We start from the raw sequence: 21,649 nt of genomic DNA, 5'->3' as shown, positions 1-21,649 counted from the left end.
CTGAAATCAGCCTCACCGTTTATAGCTGAAGTTTCAAGCCAGCAACTTGGGCAGAATCTAACTGTCCATGCTTTGTTTGGCTGGCATGATGTTAATAAAAACAATTTAGTTAATTAAAAAAAATCAGGAGCTCTCACATAGAAATAAAATTCCAACATTTTTTTTTTCTCACTTAAAAAAAATTATTTTGTCTGCGCTGGGTCCTCAGTTGCGTCGTGGCCAACAGGGGTTACTCTCTAGTTGCCACTTCAGGGCTTCTCTCGTCGCAGAGTACGTCTAGAGCCAGTGGGCTTCAGTAGTTGCGGCGCGTGGGCTCAGTAATTGTGGCCCGCTTGTTTAGTTGCTATGTGGCACGTGTGGTCTTAGTTCCCCCACCAGGGATTGAACCGATATCCCCAGCACTGGGGATGGACCACTGGACCACTAGGCAAGTCCCTAAATTTCCAACATTCTTAAAAAGTCTTAGGGAGGACATACACTCCCCAGTTTGTCCTGTCCTCATGATTCCTGGTGTTTACATCCATCCCACGTATTCACTCCTACCTACCCAGCCCCTGCAGACCTTGCGTTTTTGTCTCTTGATCTATGCATACCATGTGCCAGCAAGTTTCCTTCTTCTTGCAAAGACAGCAAAAGTACCAAGAGTATTCAGTGCACTGGCTCCACCCATTTCTCCATTTTATTGCATCTCCCTCCCTGAACCCTTCCTCCATGGACTGATGCTCACTCTGGTTGCCAATCATGTCCTCTCCCCGTGGCTCATGGTGTCCCTTCCCCCAGGAATGCCAACCTGACTTCTGAAGGCCAACTCATGATCATGGTTTCCTTCAGGATGTTCCAGGAAGCCTTCCTCCACTCCTAAAGCCCTCTGAAGCACACTCAGAATCACATTGCCATTTGGCTAATTTTTTTCTCTTCCATTATGGTTTTCCACAGAATATTGAATATAGTTTCCTGTGCTATATTGTAGGATCTTGTTGTTTATCCATCCTGTATGTAATAGTTTGCATCTGCTAACCCCAAACTCCCAATCCATCGCTCCTTTATGACCCTTCCCCCTTGGCAACATGAGTCTGTTCTCTGTGTCTGTGAGCCTGTTTCTGTTTTGTAGAAAAGTGCATTCGTGTCCTATTTTAGATTCTACATGTAAGTGATATCATGTGGTATTTGTCTTTCTCTGTCTGACTTACTTTACTTAGTATGATAATCTCCGTGTCCATTCATAATGCTGGAAATGGCATTATTTGATTCTTTTTTATGACTGAGTAGTATTCCATTGTGTGCGTATATGTGTGTGTGTATGTATGTCTATACATGCTGTGAACACTAGGGCCTACATGTCTTTTCGAATTAGAGTTTTCTTTCGATATATGCCCAGGAGTGGGATTGCTGGATCATATGGCAACTCTATTTTTAGTTTTTTGAGGAACCGTCATACTGTTTTCCATAGCGACTGTACCAATTTACATTCCTGCCAACAGTGTAGGAGGGTTCCCTTTTCTCCACACCCTCGCTTGGCTGAATTTCTTTACTGTACAGATTAAGAAATGGAAAATGTGACTCTCAAGGATTGTGCACAAGTAAAACTGTGTAAAACTTTGAGTAGAATGCAGGCGACTGGGAAGTGGGACTTTCTCACCAAACCACGTGCTCTTCCTGCAGATCCAGCCTCAGTGATCTCAGTGTCTCCAGCATCATGTGCTTAGTGAATTTTCTCTGACTGATTGATTGATTACTAAAACACTCAGTGCTCCTGGCAAAGCAATTCTCACTCTGTGGAACACATTATCTTGACGTACGACTGTCTCTAGAGCTTAGATTGGGGGAGCTCAGTATAATCTTCAGATCATTTAGCAATGTCTTGGAGCTACTGGACATGAGATAAAGATCTAGGAAAAGTGCCTGCTGTTGGCAAGTGGAAAGGAGGGCGGGTGACTTGCTTTAGGGCATTTCAGGTTTGTTTTCTAATCTAAAGCAAGGGCGGGCAAATTACTACCTGCAGATCAAATCTTGCCCACTGCTTGTTTTTATAAATAAAGTTTTATTGGGACATAACTGTCCTCATGTCAGTATGGTTTATGGATGCTCTCATGCTACATTGGCAGGGTTGAGTAGTTGCAACAGGAACTGTATGGCTTGCTGACCCCAAAATATTTACTGTCTGGTTCTTTAGAGAAAATTTTCTGATCCTCCTGCATGTAAACCATTCAAGAACGCTCCAGGTCGGATGTTATTATTCCCAATTGCTTGCTCCTCTGGATTCCTAATCTCACTACCCACAGTACGTGTGGGGGATGGAACTCAACCATTTGACTCCCAAACTCATTGTCCTTTGACCGAATGCCCACAGGACAAAGTCCCAATTCCCTAGCATGGAACAAACTCATCCAACTCTTCCCTCCTGTGAGTCCCTCAGAACGATGGCTTTGAACTCCTTGCTGGTTTCCAAACATGCCTTGCATGTGTCTCTGTATTGAGATCTTTTTATTGTGCTTTTGAATTGTGGTGCTGGGGAAGACTCTTGAGAGTCCCTTGGACAGCAAGGAGATCAAACCATTCAGTCCTAAAGGAATCAACCCTGCATATTCATTGGAAGAACTATGCTGAAGTGCCAATACTTTGGCCACCTGAGGTGAAGAGCTAACTCATTGGAAGAAACCTTGATACTGGGAAATACTGAGGGCAAGAGGAGAAGAGGGCAGCAGAGGAGATGGCTGGATGGAATCACCGAATCAATGGATATGAGTTTGAGCAAACTCCAGGAGATAGTGGAAGACAGAGGAACCTGGTGAGCTACAGTTCACAGAGTTGCAAAGGATTGGACATGACTTAGTGACAGAACAACCAAATGAGATCTTTGTGAGTGACATATCCTTTTCGCCAAATCCCTGGTTCTTCTTCCTAAGTCCTGATGTATATATCCTATAAATTAGATATTTTTTTGATGTGAACCATTTTTAAAGTCTTTTTTGAATTTATTGAATTTGTTACAATATCATTTCTATTTTATATGTTTTATTATTTTTTTTTTTGCTCCAAGGCATGTGTGATCTTAGTTCCTCAAGCAGGGATAGAACACGTACCCACAGCCCTCTGCACTGGGAGGCCAAGTCTTAACCACTGGACCACCAGGGAAGTCCTAGTCCTGATACATCTAAAATCTTACCTCCTCTGTGGCAGTTTCTCTGATTTTGTCAGTTGAGTGAATAAGAATGAAAGCTAATATTACTGAGTGTCTCTGGTGGCTCAGATGGTAAAGAATCTGCCTGCAATGCAGGAGACCTGAGTTTGATCCCTGGGTCAGGAAGATCCCCTGGAGAAGGGAACTGTTACCCACTTCAGTACTTTTGCCTGGAGAATTCCATGGGTAGAGGAGCCGTCACAAAGAGTCTCACATGACCGAATGGCTAACACTTCCAACTGGGGATTTTCTTCAAGTTGTGGACTAGGCTGTATGATTGTTTTAGCATGGCCCTCAGAAGTGGACACTGATATTCTCATTTCAAAGGGGCATGAACAGGTTGAGACAGCTTAAGTAACTTGACGACAGTCCCAGAGTCAACAAGGTTCCATTCCAGGGCTTGGCCCTAGTCTGCTTGGTGTTTGAGTTGAGCTGTTACCACCAGGCTCCATCTGCATCCCCTTTCTGCTCCCCCTGCTCCTCCAGCCCCACCTGTATAGCATTTGCTCAGCATGGGGTGACAGCATCTCCTGGAAGCTGGGAACTTCTGGGGGACAGTGAGGCAATTTCATCTAATTGCTCCGTCCGTAGTGTTTCAATAGCATTTAGCAGTTTGAGGGAGATAAGCTCCCTGCATTCCTTCCCGTTAGTGCCACCATCTCCCTGCCGTGGGTTGGATCATGCTCAGTGAACAACCCCAGCCTCTTCCCCACTTCATGTTTCAATTTTTACTGTGGTCACTTGGTACCCACTCCTTTCTGAGCATTTCAAAAAGGTTCTTATGTTTCATCCATAATTGAGTAAAGGTTTGCAGCTGTGAACAAAGGATTGATTAAAAGTAACAACAGCAAAAATAACTTCCTTTTCAGTCTGCCTTCCTCCAGAATATCCCCCAACTCCGATGAGACAATGCAGACAGTCTGTGATGTAAATCCACAGCATCTTATGGGTTTACTCAGATTCCAGAAAGGGAAAAATGGCTATTTATCATAACAGTCAGTCTCTCACATATGAATGAGTTCCGTTCCAAGAGCGAGTTCGTAAGTCCAGTTTGTTTATAAGTCCAATGAGTTAGCCTATGTATCCAACTAACGTAATCGTCTATATAGTACTGTACTATAATAGGTTGATAATACTTTTCACACAAATGATTCATTAAAAACAAACACAAGAAATAAAACATTTTTAATGTTGCAGTAGAGAAGGCAATGGCACCCCACTCCAGGACTCTTGCCTGGAAAATCCCATGGATGGAAGAGCCTGGTAGGCTGCAGTCCATGGGGTCACTAAGAGTCGGACACGACTGAGTGACTTCGCTTTCACTTTTCACTTTCAGGTATTGGAGAAGGAAATGGCAACCCACTCCAGTGTTCTTGCCTGGAGAATCCCAGGGACTGGGGAGCCTGGTGGCTGCCGTCTATGGGGTCACACAGAGTCGGACACGACTGAAGTGATTGAGCATAGCATAGCATAGAGTACCTTGAAAAGCACAGTAATACAGTACAACAGCTGGCATACAGGGACTGGCATTGAGTGAACGGGCAAAAAGACTTACTGCGGGGAGGAGGGAGAGGGGGTGGGAGATGGTAGAGCTGAAGGATTGTCAGCAGTAGGAGACAGGACAAGCTGCAATGTCACTCATGCCTGATATTGATGGAAGGCATATTTGCACCTTTGAAAGTTTGCAACTAGAAGGTTTGTAGGTAAGGGACTCACTGTACTAGATGAATGACAACAATAACATCTTGACTCTTTCTGAAGTTGGCACACTTCATTTTGCATTTTATGTGTTGGGTTTAGAGGGGCTTGGTCCCTGTGGTCCCATGACTCACAGCCAATGGGGAAATGCCACAGCCCCCTGCAGCCAATCGTGATTAGGGAGGTGATGTCAGATGAAGGGTCCCACCCATCCCGGGGTGGGAGGCACAGGGGAGACTCCCCCCCACCTCTCTGGGAGAGGGAAGAGGGAAGGGAGCAGAAGTTGGACCTCCAGTGTTGGTTGGAGCTTGGCACAGTGTCTGGACCAAAACTGTGTTGTGTAGAATAAGAGATGGAATGGGGAAGATTCCAACTGAGGTCTCTGATGGCTCTGAATTCAGAGGGACGGTGGAGTGGGGTTTACCTCGGGGCACACCAGGTCCCTGCCAAGGGCATCTGAAGGCCACAGAGAGGTGTGACCATGCATTCCAGCCCTCCCCCAGCCCCCGCTTCCTGCTCTCACATACCTTCTCTCACCCAGCTCACTGTCTTAGTTGATCTTGCTCACTCACTCTTTGTGACCCTATGGACTGTAGCCTGCCGGGCTCCTCCATCCGTGGGGTTTTCCAGGCAAGAATACTGGAGTGGGCTGCCATTTCCTTCTCCAGGGGATTTTCCTGACCCATGGATTGAACCCGCATCTCCTGCACTGCAGGCAGATTCTTTACCACTGAGCCACCACCCCACTGCCTTAGCTAGGGAAGATCATGTCACTCAGTGGTGTCTGATTCTTTGTGACCCCATGGACTGTAGCCTGCCGGGCTCCTCCATCCATGGGGTTTTCCAGGCAATACTGGAGTGGGTTGCCATTTCCTTCTCCAGGGGATTTTCCTGACCCATGGATTGAACCCACGTGTCCTGCACTGCAGGCAGATTCTTTACCACTGAGCCACCAGGGAAGCCTGTGTCTTCCTGTGACTAAACAAGTGAAAGGGATAAAGAATCTACTTGCCTCTGTTGCATTTTAATGGAGGCTCCAAACCACCATTACCTAAAGGACGTGTCTGAGCACCATGACGGAAGATGTGGGATTATCTAACCAGCTTGACAATAAAGATCCATCCCACAAAAATTCCTGCAGAACTGGCTATGTGCTGCAGGAACCATCTCAGCTGGGCTTTGTCTGCCCTAGTCTTCTCCTGGGTGCTGGAAAGGGCCAGAAGGTTCAAGATAGAGAGTTGGGATCTTGACTGCAGTTTCTGTGGGAGGGGGTGGTGGGGGCATATGACGATCAGCCTTGCCACTATAAACACCAGCCCTGCCACAACCCTGTGAAGAGCCAGGGAGCTGGTTTCACATTTTGCTTTGCTGGTATTTTGTCATGAGACCAGAGGCAAGGGATCCTCTTCCAGGGGTAGGTAGCCCTGTCTCACTCACATGTGTAAGGACAAAGCATCTTGGTGCACATGACCATGATTTGAAGTGTGTTATAGATCCTTTGCCTCTTGTTTCAGGAGAAAGGAAAGGATGCAATGACCCAGGTCTGGGCTGGGTCCCAGCTGATGCGTCATCCTGCGTCTGGCCTCCCTCTGGGGTTTTCTCCTTGGTTTGGAGAGGGGACTAAGCATTTTTTGTTCCACGTTCCTGGTCCCAGTGATAACAGGGGCTGTGAATTATGGACGCAGCAGCAAATGTTTTTAATCTTCCATGAAACAAAACCAGCGTGTGTTCTGCACCAGGGGCCGAGGCTGAGGGAGGAAGCCAACAGCTGCTCGGATCTGGCTAACTCGGGCTGACGTCAATGCGAGTCCGTCAAGGCCAAGGGCTCCACGCAGGAAGCTTCACAGTGATACCGAAAACAAATTTGCATTTTTTCCTTTCACGGGAACTCAGCGATGCTCTGTTCCACTGAGATGTTTTCACCAGTCCTTGCAACTAGTGTGTTGAATAAACCTGGCTTGCGGTGGACTGGGGGCTGCAACTTCAGGGTCTGTTTGCTCTTGCCGCTTTAAAATGTGTTCAGCGGGATTAATGTACCCTGGCTTGGGATGAAAACGCTGGCAGTTGCTGCCGTTTCTGCTCCTCTTAGGAAATTGTCCTAAGGTCGCTTTAAATGGAAAACAATCTCAATTTGGAATTTGAAGGTCCAGGCCAAGATATTAGTCAAAACTCTCAACTTTGACATCCCATTCTTTTCCTGGCTCCAGTTTAGCTTGCTTAGGCCTGGAGGCTTGCTTTGGAAAGGGAGCTCCTCTGCTGGACTTCTGGCCCCCCCCCCCACACCTCCTCGAGGTGGAAGCTGGAGTTCGGGGCAAGTAGCAGGCACAGGAGAGCTCTTCCTTGAGTGGATGCTGTGGGAGCCCAGTATGGTTTAAGCTGACCTTTCTCCTGCTGGAATTCTTTTAAGGCTCTGTACCTCTTTGACTTTAGAAGAGGGGAGATGTCCCTCTTTTGAGTGGTCCCTTGGGACATTTCCCTTAGCTTTACCTCCAACTTCTTGCTGCTGGGGTCTCTGCCAGATGAGTTTGGAATGAGGCCATCCTGGTTCCCTCCCCGTGTGGTCCACCTGGCTCTAACCTTCACACGTCATCTGCCCTGACAAACTCTTGAGGTGGAGGGTGACCCCAAACCAGGCGCTTGCTCCTGCTGCCACCACCTAACAAGAAGTGACCTTGCCTATTCATTAGGTTTCCGTGGGTGCTGTAAAGACTTACCACAAACTTGATGGCTTAAAAGAAACATGATCTTCCACAATTCTGAGGACAGAAGTCTAAAGTCAGTGTGTATGTGGGAATGCTCAGCTGCTTTAGTTGTGTCTGACTCTTTGTGACCCTGTGGACTATAGTCAGCCAGGCTCCTCTGTCCAAGGGATTCTCCAGGCATGAATACTGGAGTGGGTGGCCGTGTCCTCCTCCAGGGATCTTCCTGACCCAGGGATCTTCCTGACCCAGGGATCGAACCCAGGTCTCTCGCATTGCAGGCAGATTCTTTACCACTGAGCCACTGGGGAAGTCCCTGAAGTCAGTTTACTAAGCTAAAATCCAGTGTCAGGAAGGCTGAGCTCCTTCTGGAGGCTCTGGGAGAAAATTTGCTCTTTGCCTCCCTGGGTATCTGGCAGCTGCCAGCATTCCATGGCTTGTGGCCCCAGCACACCAATCTCGGCTTCTCTGGTCACAGGACCTGCTTTGTGTACAGTTAGGTCTCCCTCTGCTCTCTCTTATAAGGATACATGTAATTGCGTTTGGGGCTCATCTGAATAATAGAGGATCACCTTTCCAGCTCAAGAGCCTTAACTTAATCACACCTGCAAAGACTTTTTCCAAATAAGGTCACAGTTATAGGTTCCAAGAATTAGACCTGACATCTGAGAGGGACTCACATGGTAAGCTCACCAAGTAGTTGGTGGAAACCCCCAACATGTTTGAAATGAGGGGCAGGTCCCCACCTGACCTTCAAGAAACACTTTGTGCTTTCTCCAAAGCTACACTTCTCAGAAAACCCTCTCTTTAAAATCCTGTCTCTCAATGAGCTGACGGGTTATATTCTCAGGGTCAGTAGGCTCACATGCTGTGAACCTTGAGTGTTTCCTGTGAACACTTCTTGCTTTGGAATTTTACAGCAAAAGCAGTTTGGCCTTCAAAGTGTCACTTTTAACATTCTGTTACCTCTGAGATGGAATGACTAGTCGTTGCTGCTGCCGGGGGCCGTGGCCTTCAAGGCTGCCCAACGGGGCTAGAATCTAGCCTGCGCTCTGCCTGACGAGCCTGGCATGGATGCCTCCACCTGTGGGCAGCTCGGGGCCCTCTTTGCCAGTTCACATGGCCACGCTGTCCTTGTTCAGCTCTCAAACAGTCCAGGGACTTGCCAGTGGGAGGCGCAGAGATGCCGGGGCTGCTACGTGGCGTGGAACTCTGTTGACAAATGACACAGGCCACTTCCATCTTTGAGTTTCCAACTTGCAACTGTTGTGCTGAGCTAGAAATTTCCTATTCTGTGGGTTAGCAGATTGTCATTTGATAAGGGTTTCATGTTTGTGTGAACTAAGCTGAGATGGACAAGCTGGTCCAGAAAGAAAATGTACTACTCCTCAGCTCTCAGAAAGTGGGTCCAGCTTTTAGGGGAGACAGTGGAACAGATGTGTTTGGAAGGTTCTGGAATGTTTAGGCCATAAATACTTTTATGGCCTTCTTCCACCTTAGCAGTGAGGACAAGCAGCCTGCCTCTTGGCTGCTAGAATAGGGGATGGAAAATCAGAAGTCCTGGGCTAAATTCCTAAAGACTTGGGTTGGCTGGTTAACATGAAACCAGTTGGTTCACAGAGTTACCTGGGAAAACTGCAATTAATAGAAGAAGAAGGTGACAGAGATCCCTGAAGATATTGTTCAGAGATTTCCCTTGAGGTCCAGTGGTTAAGACTGTGCTTCCGCTCCAGGAGGTGGGGGTTCAATCCGTAGTCAGGGAACTAAGATCCCACATGCTGTGCAGTGAGGCCAAAAAGTCAAAAAAGATATTGTTCAAAATGACAAAGGCAGCAAAGGTCAAGCTTGCTCAAGGATTGATCAGTGTGCCTTTTGTTCCTTTTACTAAATATTTCTTTCTCCTTTCTCTTCTTTTACCACTGAACCCCTCGGCCCCCCACCCCCCACTGATGATGGTAGAGAATTTGAGTGTCTTCATATTCTCTCCCAGCTGACCTTTTTCTTGATTCTCCGAGGCTCAGAGGAGGGTCTGTTCTGAGCAAGTCCATCTCTTTGGAAAATCCTGGGGGGGAACTGAGGAAGATTTGGGGCAGCCTTGGTAGCCAAGCTTTCGCCAGTGTTATGAGACCTGTTACCTAGTACCTTAGTCTGCCTGGGCTGCCAGAACAAAGTACCACAGACTGGGTGGGCTTAAAGTATGGAAATTTATTGTCTCACAACTCTGGAGGCTGCAAGTTTGAGATCAGGGAGTCAGCTGGGCTGCTTCCTTTCGAGGCCTCTCTCCTTGGTTGGCAGATGGCCGTCTCCTTCCTCTGTCCTCATATGATCTTCCCTCTGTGTGTGTCTGTGTCCTAATCTCTTTTTTTACTATTTATTTTTATCTGTTTATTTGGCTGCACCAGGTCTTAGCTGCAGCACATGAGACCTTTTCGTTGTGGCGTGTAGGATCTGGCTCTCTAACCAAGGATTGAACCCAGTCCCCCTGCACTGGGAGTGCAGTCTTAGCCACTGCACCACCAGGCAAGTCCTCTAATCTCTTCTTAAAAAGACTCTGTTCATATCGGATTAGGGCCTACCTTAAAGACCTCATTTAACCTAAATTACGTCTTTCTAAAAAAAGTTATTTATTTTTAATTGACAGATAATTGCTTTACAATATTGTGTTGGTTTCTGCCATACATCAACATGAATCAAGCCAAATTACCTCCTTAAAGATCCCATTTCCAAATAGAATCATTTTCTGACCTACCAGGTGTTAAGGCATCAACATATCAATGTTGGAGGACACAAATCAGCTCATTACACTTGGGAACCTCTGGACTCAGCCACTCTAGACCAGACTGGGATTGAATTCCTGAGAAGAAAGGGGTAAGGCCATACAACTCCATTCCTACTCACAGCAGAATCCCACAGGCTTTTTCCTGATTCCTACTCTAGCCTCCAAGCTGCTCCCCACAGCAGCCCCAAGTCAGAGACAGGCCTCTCTGATGCTGTGCATCCTTCTCTGCCCCTTATAGACCCACCTTTTCCATAGAGGTCCCATCCTTCCTAGGAAGAGGGAGTCTCTGCAATTCCTGCCAATAGTCAAGTAAAGAATAAATATGAGGGCTGACCTAGCGGGGAAGGAAGCACATAGGGCACTGGACAGGGGTGTGAGAAGGAAAGATTAGGGCTGACTACACATGGGCATGTGACCCTCTGTGCAGTATTTTTAGTGCCAGCTTATAATATACCGCCGCCTCTAGCCCTCGTGACTTGTAGCCACCTGGTCCCAGTGGGCAGTGTGGTGCAACGGCCACAGGCCTGGGGGCAGTCAGACCTGGTTTGACTCATTTCTCTGCCATTGACTAGTTGTGTGACCGTGGCTAGTTTACCTAATCTTCTCGGGCCTCGGTTTTATCATATATGAGTGATAAAGGGATGTTGGCCTCATAGCTTTGCTGGGAGGATTACTTGAAAACCATGCCTGAAAGCTGTTGGTATGTACTGAATTAGATTCCCCCCAAATTCATAGATTGACACCCTAACCCCAGCAGCTCTGAATGTAACTGTATTTGGAGATGGAGCTTTTTAAAGAGGTGATTAAGGTAAAATAAGGTCCTTGTGTTGGGCCCTAATCCAGCATTAATGATGTCCTTATAAGAAGAAGAAGAGATTAGGACAAAGACATGGAGGGAAACCATGTGAACACACAGGGAGAAGGTGGCCACCTATAAGCCAAGGAGAGAGGTCTCAGAAAGAACGAACTGTGCTGCTCCTTGATCTCAGACATCCAGCCTCCGAAACTGTGAGCAAATGAATGTCTATAGTTTAGGCCACCTAGTCTGCGGTACTTGGTTATTGCAGCCCTAGCAGACTAATATTTCTGGTGTATAAACCACGTTCTTCCTTTTCTTTGGTCCCTGGCCCCACTGCCCCCAGCTGGAGCGGTCTTGGACTGATCCTATCTGCTTTGACTGTATACTTTGTAAACTAGATGGGATACACATGGACAAAGGCTCAACATGGAATGAAAGACGCAGATCAAGGGAAATAGAGGACTGTGCTAGAGAAACTTCCGGCACCTTAGACAAAAAGCGCTTTAAAAATCACCTAAAAATCGGCTCCTTAAAAAAAGATGAAAGCTGTCTGTCGTGGTTGCTTTCTTGGGTTTTTCAGAAGTTCCCTGTTGAGCCCCTCTGCCTATAGTTCTTTGAATCTGGGGTCCCTGTGGACTAATTCAGGAAGAAAACTTTGCAATATTGATTCTCCTAATTCAGGGACATGACACCTCTCTTCATTTGTTTAGTTCTTTAATATCTTTCAATGAAGTCTTAGAATTTTATTCCCTAAAGACTGACACATCTTTTTATTTCATACTTCTAAGCATTTTATTTTTTCATACTTTTGGAATTTTAAAAAACCGCGTTTTCTTTTTTGCTGGAGTATAAAAACACAACTGGCTTTTATATTTAGATGTTGTGTCTAGGATTCTTATTATACTCATTAACTCTAGTAACTTAAATGTAAATTATTTAGTGAGATGCTTCTGTAGAAACCATATCATCTGCAAATAATAACAGAAAGGCTTCCTTTCTAAACCTCTTGCCTTTTATTTCTTTTTCTTGCCTTATTGTGTTGTCTAACATTTCCCGCAAATGTTGAAAGCAACTGGAGTTATCAGGCATCTTTGTCTTATTCCTAGTCTCAGAGGTAAAGCCTTCAGCATTTTAGTTTCTTGTGTCTGCTGTAGGTTTTTTGTAAATATACTGTATTAGGTTAAGGATGTCCCTTCTATTTGTAGTTTGCTGAGAATATTTCTATTTTAAAATCGTGAACAGATATTGAATTTTAAATAATACTTTTCCTGCATCTATAGAGGTAATCAAGATTTTTCCTCCTTTGATTTGCTAATACAGTGAACTACTTTAATTTGTTTTCTAAAGTTAAACCAAATTTGCATTTTTAATTTAAATCCATCTTGGTTATCCTATGTTAGAATTTTCATACATTGTTAGATTTAATTTGCTAATTTTATTTTTTTATTTGCTTATTTGTTTTAAATATTTATTTATTTGACTGTGCCAGGGCTTAGCTGTGGCACAGAAGATGATGTGGGATCTTTAGTTGTGGCATATAGGATCTAGTTCCCTCCCAGTGGTTGATCCTAGGACCCCTGCATTGGGAATGTGGAGTCTTAGCCACTGGACCATCAGGGACGTCCCCAATTTGCTAATTTTTAAAAAAGGATTTAAAATTGAAATTCATGAGCAAGTTTGGCCTGTGATTTGGAGATTTTCTGTTTGCCTTTGCGGATGGGCTCACTGCCAAGTGGGACTGCCAGGTATGAGGATATGAGTGTCTTCAGTAACTCTCTGGTTTACAGTTGGGCTGAGCCAAAGGGGAGCCCTGGCAGGAGGTGGGAGAGGAAAGTGAGGTCACTACAGACTGGCTGTGTCCTTTGATAGAAGGTCCTCTCAGAGCGGCCTACTCTACTTCACTCTTTATCTTTTGCGGTTTTGATAACATCTCTCTTCCCTGTTTCCCATCCCAGGTACAAATGCCTCGTTTCCCTTCGACCACATGCTGCAAATGAGTCCTCTCCAAATCATCTAATTTCCTGCTGGGGCTTTCACTGATGCAGTTTTATAATCAAGTTTTACAATCAAGCCTATGATAGCTTAATAACAGAAGGTGAGGGCTCTTCCTTCTTTATCTATACTCTGGAATAGAACTGCTTCCTTGGTAGAAAAAGTTAAAAGTTTGGTAAAACTTGGTGAAACCATCTGGGCCTGCTGCTGCTGGGAGAAGAGTTTTACCTACTCAGTTCAATGTCATTCGTGGTTGTTGAACTATTAACACTTTTCCTCTCTAGGGTCAGTTTGGTAAGTTGGAAATGCATTCATTTGCAAACTTCCTGGCCTTTATTTTTTACACTATTTTCTTATCAACCTTTTTTTCCCCCTATACAGCATTTTGATTGTCACTTTAAAAATAATAAACTTTATTATTTTTTAGAGCAGTTTTGGGTTCACAGCAAAATTGAGCGAAAAGTACAAAGGGTTCCTATATATCCACTTTCCCCACATTTGCACAGCCTCCCTTCTTATCAACATCCCTCACCACCGTGGTAGGTTTGTTATCGTTGATGAACCTGCGTGGCATCATTGCCACCCGAAGTATGTAGTTTACATTACGATTCACTGTTGATGCTGTGCCTTCCATGTGTTTTGGCAAATGTATAATCACATGTATCCACCATTACAGTAACCCAGAGTATTCTCACTGGTCTACAAATCCTCTATCTTCTGCATATTTATTACCACACTTTGCCCCTGCCCAAGCCCCTAGCAACTTCAGCACTTTTCATTCTTAACCTTTTTATTTGTATCCTTTCTTTTTTAAGTTTGTCAATTTTATTAATCTTTATAAAACCCAACTATCAGCTTTTAAAATCCTATGGTAAAAAAAATAAAATAAAACAAAATCGTATTGTAATTTGTTTTTTATTTCATTAACTTCTCTTTATTATCTTTTTCTTTTTATTTCTTAGGGTTTATTTTTAACTCTTTTTTCCCTAAGTTTCAAACTTGATTAGTTTTTCTGCCTTCTTTCCTAATGCAAGCATTTAAGACTACAAATTTCTATTTAAGTGGCATTTTAGCTGTGTCTTGCAAAATGCCTTTTATTTCTAATATGGTATTTACATTATAGTTTGACTGGAAATATCTCCTAATCTCAGTTTTGATTTCTTTTTTGATCTATGGGTTATTTAGAAGAACTTCTAAATATTTTAGCTTTTCTATTTATCTTTTTATTATTGATTTTTAACGTCATTGCATTCTAGTTAAAGAATATCGTTTGTAAAATATTAAACTGTTATAATTTGTTAAAATTGGCTCTCTGGCTGAGTATGTCATAGATTTTCATAAATGTCATATGTGCTTGAAAAATTATGTAATATGTAGTTGTTATGTATAGGTTTTCTTTACAGATCCTTTAGATCAAGCTTGTTAATTGTGCTGTTAAAATACATGTTATGTTTTCTGACTTCTCACTTTTTTATTCTATGAAAGGATGTGCTAAACCTTCCTACTGTGTTGGAGGTTTTGTCTCTTTCTTGTTATAGTTCTTTCCATTTTTCCTTTATACATTTTGAGTCTCTTGTTAACTAGTTACAGATTCAGATCTGCACCTTTTATCTTTGTGTACTGAATCTATCTCTAGCAATTATTTTTTGGTCTTAAAGTCTATTTTAATTCATATTAATTATTAATACATTAGCCTATATTAGGCATGCCTGGAATATTGCATTCTATTTTCACTCTTTCTGTATTATTATATTTCAGTTGTATCTCTCTTAAACATCATAAAGCTGAATTCAGTTTCTACTACTCAATCTGACGATCTTTGTCATTTAATGGCAGCATTTAGTTGTTTTTATTTATTGTAATTATAATTTTAGAATTATTTTTTACCATCCTTTTGTGATTCATGTTTGTCTTGCATTTTTCTTTGATTTTTCTATATTCTTGACCTTTTTTTTGATTGAATGAATATTTTTTTCTTATTCCATTTATATTCCCATACAGGTTTGGATGCTCTATTTCTCATTTCTATTGTGTTAGTAGTTAACCTTACACGTTTAACATGTGAAGTTAATTATTATCTTTTCCTTCCTCTGGAATAATGTGAAATCTTAGAATACCTAAATTCCCATCATTCTCTCCAGATGTATGTGGTATTATTGTCAAGTATTTTAGTTCTGACTTGTTTTACTTTAATTGCACAAATGGAACATAATTATCATTGTTTTACATCATCCCTTTCTATTTAGATTTACCCATGCATGTTTTGTTGTTCATTTATTCTTGCATTCAGATCTTCCTCTTCTGGGATCATTTTACTTCTTTCTGAAGTGACTGAGAGTCTGCTTGATTTGAATTGTCTAAAAATGCTCTTTTCCCCTCTTCTTGAAAAATATTTTCCATTTTGGTTGGGCATACAAACAGGAGTGGGTTAAATTTCTTTCCCTCTGTTGACAGAGGAATGGCATTTGGAAACAACTGTTCTTTATCTGTTTGGGATTTTCTAGGTCAGCATTTAAATGTCTATTTCCTACACAACTCATAAATACATTTTCCTCATTTTTTTCGAACAATAACTGAAATACTGATTGAAAATTTTTTTCACAAATATTTTTTCACAATTGTTGCAAAAGTGCAATCCTGCACTTTATGCAGTTGAATTTTTTAGACCCTGCTTATCACATTATGACAAGGCTTTACCCACCTTCTCTGTGTGTAACTTGTTATTTCCATCTTAAAGGTTTATGAGCAGAAGTTAGTAATTTTAGAAGGCAGTGACCAAGATGGCAGACCCTGAGCTCATCTCCTCCCACATGCACACCAAAATTACAACTCTTTACAGAGCAACTATTGATGAGAATGACCTGAAGACTAGCAGAAAATATTTTCCACGACTAAAAATATAAAGAAGGAACTACAACAAGAGGGGTGGGAGATGCAATATGGTCAAGCCCCACGTCCTGGGTGGGTGACCCACAAATGGGAGGATCATCGCAATGGCAGAGTTCTCCCTGAGGAGAAAGGGGTATGCGCCCCACATCAGCACCCCCAGCCCCGGGGCCTGGCACTGAGCGGACAAGCCCCCAGAACATCTGGCTTTGAAGGCCAGCAGAGCATGAGGACAGGAGGGGTGGAGGGCTGTGGGAAACAGAAACTCACTCTTAAAGGGCACATGCAAAATCTCTCATGCTCCAAAACCTAGCACAGAGGCAGTACTTTGAGATGAGCCTGGGTCAGACCACCTTGGAGAACCTCCTGGAGAGTCAGGAGGCAACCAGGACTCCCCCGGGGGACACGTGCTGGCAGCAGCCACTCTGGGGAGCCTGTTCTACCACAAGGAAACTGGCGCTGGCAAACACTTGTTTGGAGTCTTCCCACTTGCCTATTGGGCTTCCTTGGTGACTCCGATGGAAAGGAGTCCACCTGCAATGCAGGAGACCCAGGTTCGATCTCTGGGTTGGGAAGATCCCCTGGAGAAGGGACTGGCAACCCACACCAGTATTCTTGCATGGGGAATCCCATGGATAGAGGAGCCTGGAGGGCTACAGTCCCTGGGGTTGCAAAGAGTCGGACACAGCTCTATCTTAACACACACACACACTTCCCTCTAGCCTATTAGCACCAGAGTCTTATCTTTCCTCCAGTTGAGTAGCACCAATTACCAATCCTGGGACCTTTTAGGTCAAGAGGTCAGCTGTGTGGGGACCCAGCCCTACCCACCAGCAGGCCCAGGATGTGAGCTTGCTCACCACTGAGCTGGTACTAGTACTGAGATCCCCAGGCTCTACTACCAGCCATCCTGGGACCCAACCCCATCCACCAGAAGGCTGAAACCAGTCTCAGACATCCACTCCGCCCCCAGGACCCCATAGCCAGTTGCTCTGGGACCTAGCCCTGCCCACCAGTGGGCTGGCATCAGCAGTGAGCTACACAGCCAGCTGCACTGGGACCTGGTCACACTCAGCAGAGTGGTGGAAATCACCCAAGCCCAACAGAAAAATGAAAAAGAATTTAAGAGACCTCTGGGACCACATCAAACATACTAACATTCACATTATAAGGGTCCCAGGAGAAGTGAGAGAAAGGGACAGAGAAATTATTTGAAGAATAATAGCTGAAAACGTCCCTAATCTGGGAAAGGAAACAGACATTGAGGCCCAGGAAGCAGAGAGAGTCCTGATCAAGAGGTCCACATCAAGAAAGATAATGATTTAAAATGGCAACAATTGGGACTTCACTGCAGATGCAGTGGTTAAGACTCCCTGCTTCCATTGCAGGGGGCGAGAGTTTGATCCCTGGTTGGGGAACTTAAGATCCTGCATGCCATGCTGTGCTTAGTCGTTTTTTGCAACCGCATGGACTGTAGCCTGCCAGGATCCTCTGTCCATGGGGATTCTCCAGGCAAGAATAATGAAGTGGGTTGCCATGCTCTCCTCCAGGGAATCTTCCGAACCCAGGGATCGAACCCAGGGTCTCCCACATTGCAGATGGATTCTTTACTGTCTGAGCCACTAGGGAAGCCCTGCCATGCCATGCAGTGTGGCAAAATAAAAAAAAAAAAAAAAGGGCAACAATTAAAAATAGACTCTTTTTTTTCAAGGAAAAAGCAACTAGTTACATACAAGGGAACTTCCATCAGACTGCAAGCTGACATTTCCGCAGAAGCCTTGCAGGCCAGAAAGAAGTGGCACAATATTCAAAATGATGACAGGAAAAAAGCTACAACCAAGAATACCCTACCTGGCAAGCCTATTATTCAGATTTGAAAGAGAGATAAAGAGTTCTACAGACAAGCAAAAGCTAAAAGAGTTCAGCACCTCTAATCTGGCTTTTCAAGAAATGTTAAAGAGATTTCTCTAAGCAGAAAAGATGCAACGAGAAATGTGAAAATTATGAAAGGAAAAATCTCATTGGTAAAGGCAAATATACAGTAAGAGTGGTGGATGAACCACTCATAAAGCTAGTGGGAAGGGTAAAAGACAAAAGTAGTCAAAATCACCCCTACTTCCAGTAAGTAGGTAAGGGGTAAACAAGGGTGAGGTCACAAACGTTAAACACGCGGTGGGGGAGTGAAAATGCAGGGTGGTTAGAATGCATTCAAATTTAACAGATTATCAACCTAAAATAATTGTATAATGTGTGTGTGCTCCGTCATGTCCGACTCTTTGACACCCCATGGACTATAGCCCTGCCAGGCTCCTCTGTCCATGGGATTCTCCAGGCAAGAATACTGGAGTGGTTTGCCATTTCCTTTTCCAGGGAATCTTCCCGACTCAGGGATCGAACCCATGTCGCTTGTATCTCCTGCTTTGGCAGGTGGATTCTTTACCACTAGCACCTGGGAAAACCAAGATAATCAAAAACATGTTGGTATATATACACCTCATAATAACCCCAAACTAAAAACGGTAATATATAGACGCTTTACCACCTGAGCCACCAGGGAAGTCTGAAGTCAGTGAGATTTACACACACACACACACACATACACAAAAGAGAAAGGAATCCAATGTAACACAAAATACAGTTATCAAATTATGAGAGAAAAGAGCAAAAGAAGAAGAAAGGAATGAAAGAGAATGACAAAACAACCAGAAAACAATTAACAAAAATATTGTAATTTTTTAAATGTGCTTTTACTGTGGTAAAAGTCACATAATATAAAACATGCTACTTTAACCATAGTTAAGTGTACAGTTTAGTGGCACTAAGTACTGTTGTGCAATTTTACCATCATCCATCTCCCCAAATTTTCACCTTCCTAAATTGAAACTGTCCCCATTAAACCCTAGCTCCACATCTCTCCCTACACTCACCCTCTGTCCCCTGGCATCTACCAATGCACCTTCTGACTCTATGACTTTGACTGTTCTAGGTATCTTGTATAGGTGGAGTCAAATACCTAATGTACATTGGAGTACAAAAATATTAAATATTTGCTTTCAACCATCAGCATAATTTCAAGAAGAAAAAAAGTCTATTTATCCATATATTTGCCATTTCTGTTGCTCTTCATTCATTTTTGATATTCCAAGTTGCCTTCTGATATCATTTCCCAAATCTGAAAATTTATTTATTGATTCCATGTCATTGGGTCTGCATCCTTAGATGGGGTTGGAGACATCTGTGAAGCAAGAAGAACTTCACGCATCCCCAGGGTCCTGCAGTTCTGCACTCTGGGCCTCCTGCCTCCCCTTCCTTCTACAGGCTCCTCTTCCCAAGCAAGCCCTCCCGCTGGACTTCTGCTCCTTGATATTCAGAGACAGTCCTTACCTTGTGTAGGTTCATTTGTATTTAAGACCTATATTTAACTGTGACATTAAAGGCTGGCTTCCCTTTAAAAGAATTTCAAGTTTTAGAGGTCAGCTGGTGTTGTGGACTGAATGCTTGTGCCCTTCCCCCCTCCCCCACAATTCACACAATGAAACCCTAACTCCCAGTGTGATAGTATTAGGAAATGGGGCTTTAGGGAGGTGATTTGGTCTTGAGGGTAGAGTCACCATGATGGGATTAGAGTCCATATAAGAAATATCCTTTCTTATATTCTATAGAGATATTTCACTTTGCCATGTAAAGACACAGAGAGAAGGTGGCTGTCTGTAAGCCAGGAAGAGAGCCCTCACCAGAACCTGACCATGCTGGTATCAGGATCTTGGAAAGGTCCAGCCTCTAGAACTGTGAGAAATAAATATGTAAGCCCCTTGGTGCGTAGCGTTCTGTTACAGCCATGCTGATTGAGGCAGATAGGTGGGCATTTTGAGCTGGAGGAAGACTTCCCTGTGGCCACTGACCCCAGGTACACATAGGTGAATCCTTGTCTTCTCGAGCACAACTGTGTCAGTCTGCTCACTGCCTGAACAGAATACCAGATAGTGGCTTAGACAACAGAAATTGTCTCCCAGTTCAGGAGGTCAGAAGTCCAAAACCAGGGTGGCTGCAGGTTTGGTTTCTTCTGGGGCCTCTCTCCTCGGCTGGCCGACTGCCGTCTTCTCTCTGTGTCCTCACATTGCTTTCCCTCTGTGCTGTCTGTGTCCACCTCTTCTTTTAAGAACATGGCTCATAGTATATTAGGGCCAGATCTCATGACCTTATAACTTAGTTATGTCTCTTAAGACCCTACTCCCAATGTGATCATATTTTGAGGTGTTTTGGCTTAGGACTTCAACGTATGAAGTTTGGGGGAACATGATTCAGCCCAACCATTTTCCGTAAACGCTGAATGGAGAAACCAAGACACAAGTCTTGATGTCTAAGACGCTTGTGAACAATATTTGTTGGATTGAGAGCATGAGAACAAAGGGATGGTGGTGGATTGGGTAGGGGGGTGTGTGCCTGTGTGCATGCAAGTGTGTGCCTGTGTGTGTGTGTTCGGGGGTTCCTTCCAAACTAATGTGATAGAATTGAGTTGGCACCCAGCATGCAAGAGACCCCCTTGAGGTCTGTTATTTGGAGACACATTTTAAAGCAGACTTTCATTTGGTTAACATTTCTTTTTCAAATAACTGCTAAAAATATTAGCATCCAACTAGGGTAAAACCTGATGTGATCAATGTAATCTTCACACCAATCCCAAACTATTTATTACTGTTATTTTAATTTTATTTTTTAATTAAAAATATTTATTTATTTATTTGATTGCACCGGGTCTTCATTGTGGCACAGGGGATCTTGATTTTCATCGCAGCATGCAATGCTTGTGGCACGTGGGGTCTCATTCCCTGACTAGGGATTGAACCCAGGCCCCCTGCTTTGGGAGTGCAGGGTCTTAGCCACTGGATCACCAGGGAAGTCTCCTTTTACTGTTATTTTTAAAAATGTACCAGTTGAGTAAGAAGTTAAAGGAATAGTGTATCAGAGCTGCAATCAAATAGACTTTGGAATAGTCCTTCTTTGCGGTTGGTTATCATAAACAGATCTCTACTGAAAACCTTATTTTGAAACTCAAGTTAGGCAGTCATTAACGTATTCATTTTCCTGTAATTCATGGAAAATAATCAGTGGACTTCATATGAGATTATTTCTTTCATTTCCCAAAGGGCCTGTTTTCCTTTACACTCGTGTATTGAGCACTTATTATGCAATAAATACTGTGACATGATCTTACCCTCAAGAAAGTCAGTCTCATGGGGCAAACAGACAAGTAAGTTGGTGATGAGACAAGTCATGGACATCCTAGGACACAGCCAGAATGCAAAGGAGGGTCTCTTCTTTCCTACCATGGAGGTCAGAGATGGTTTGGCGGAGAAGGACAGGTAGGAACTGGAAGATAATAGGAGGATGGGAGAGGGTATGATTTTGGGGGAAGGGGCTGAGGTAAAGTCAGGAGAAGTTATCACTAGACTATCTACGTTACTGCAAGTGACATTATTTCATTTTTTCCCATGGCTGAGTAATATTCCATTGTGTACATGTACCACTTCTTTCCCCATTCATCTGTTGATGGACTTTTTGGTTGCTCCCATGTCTTGGCTATTGTAAATATTGCTGCAGTGCACATTTGGATG

At 43.8% G+C, this 21,649-nt stretch overlaps 1 long non-coding RNA gene across 1 annotated transcript; it reads left to right on the top strand.

Annotated features, from left to right (window-relative positions):
* The first annotated feature begins 10,222 nt into the window (after positions 1–10,222).
* On the top strand, positions 10,223–20,333 carry LOC133240322 (uncharacterized). The gene is made up of 3 exons (XR_009734195.1): positions 10,223–10,446; positions 13,112–13,251; positions 19,254–20,333. It is a non-coding gene; the product is annotated as an uncharacterized LOC133240322 (long non-coding RNA).
* Positions 20,334–21,649: the final 1,316 nt, after the last annotated feature.

This window comes from Bos javanicus, chromosome 28 (assembly GCF_032452875.1).
Source record: "Bos javanicus breed banteng chromosome 28, ARS-OSU_banteng_1.0, whole genome shotgun sequence".
Taxonomy (NCBI): Eukaryota; Metazoa; Chordata; class Mammalia; order Artiodactyla; family Bovidae; genus Bos; species Bos javanicus.
The sequence above is the reverse complement of the archived record's forward strand: the minus strand, read 5'-3'. Positions and strand labels throughout refer to the sequence as shown.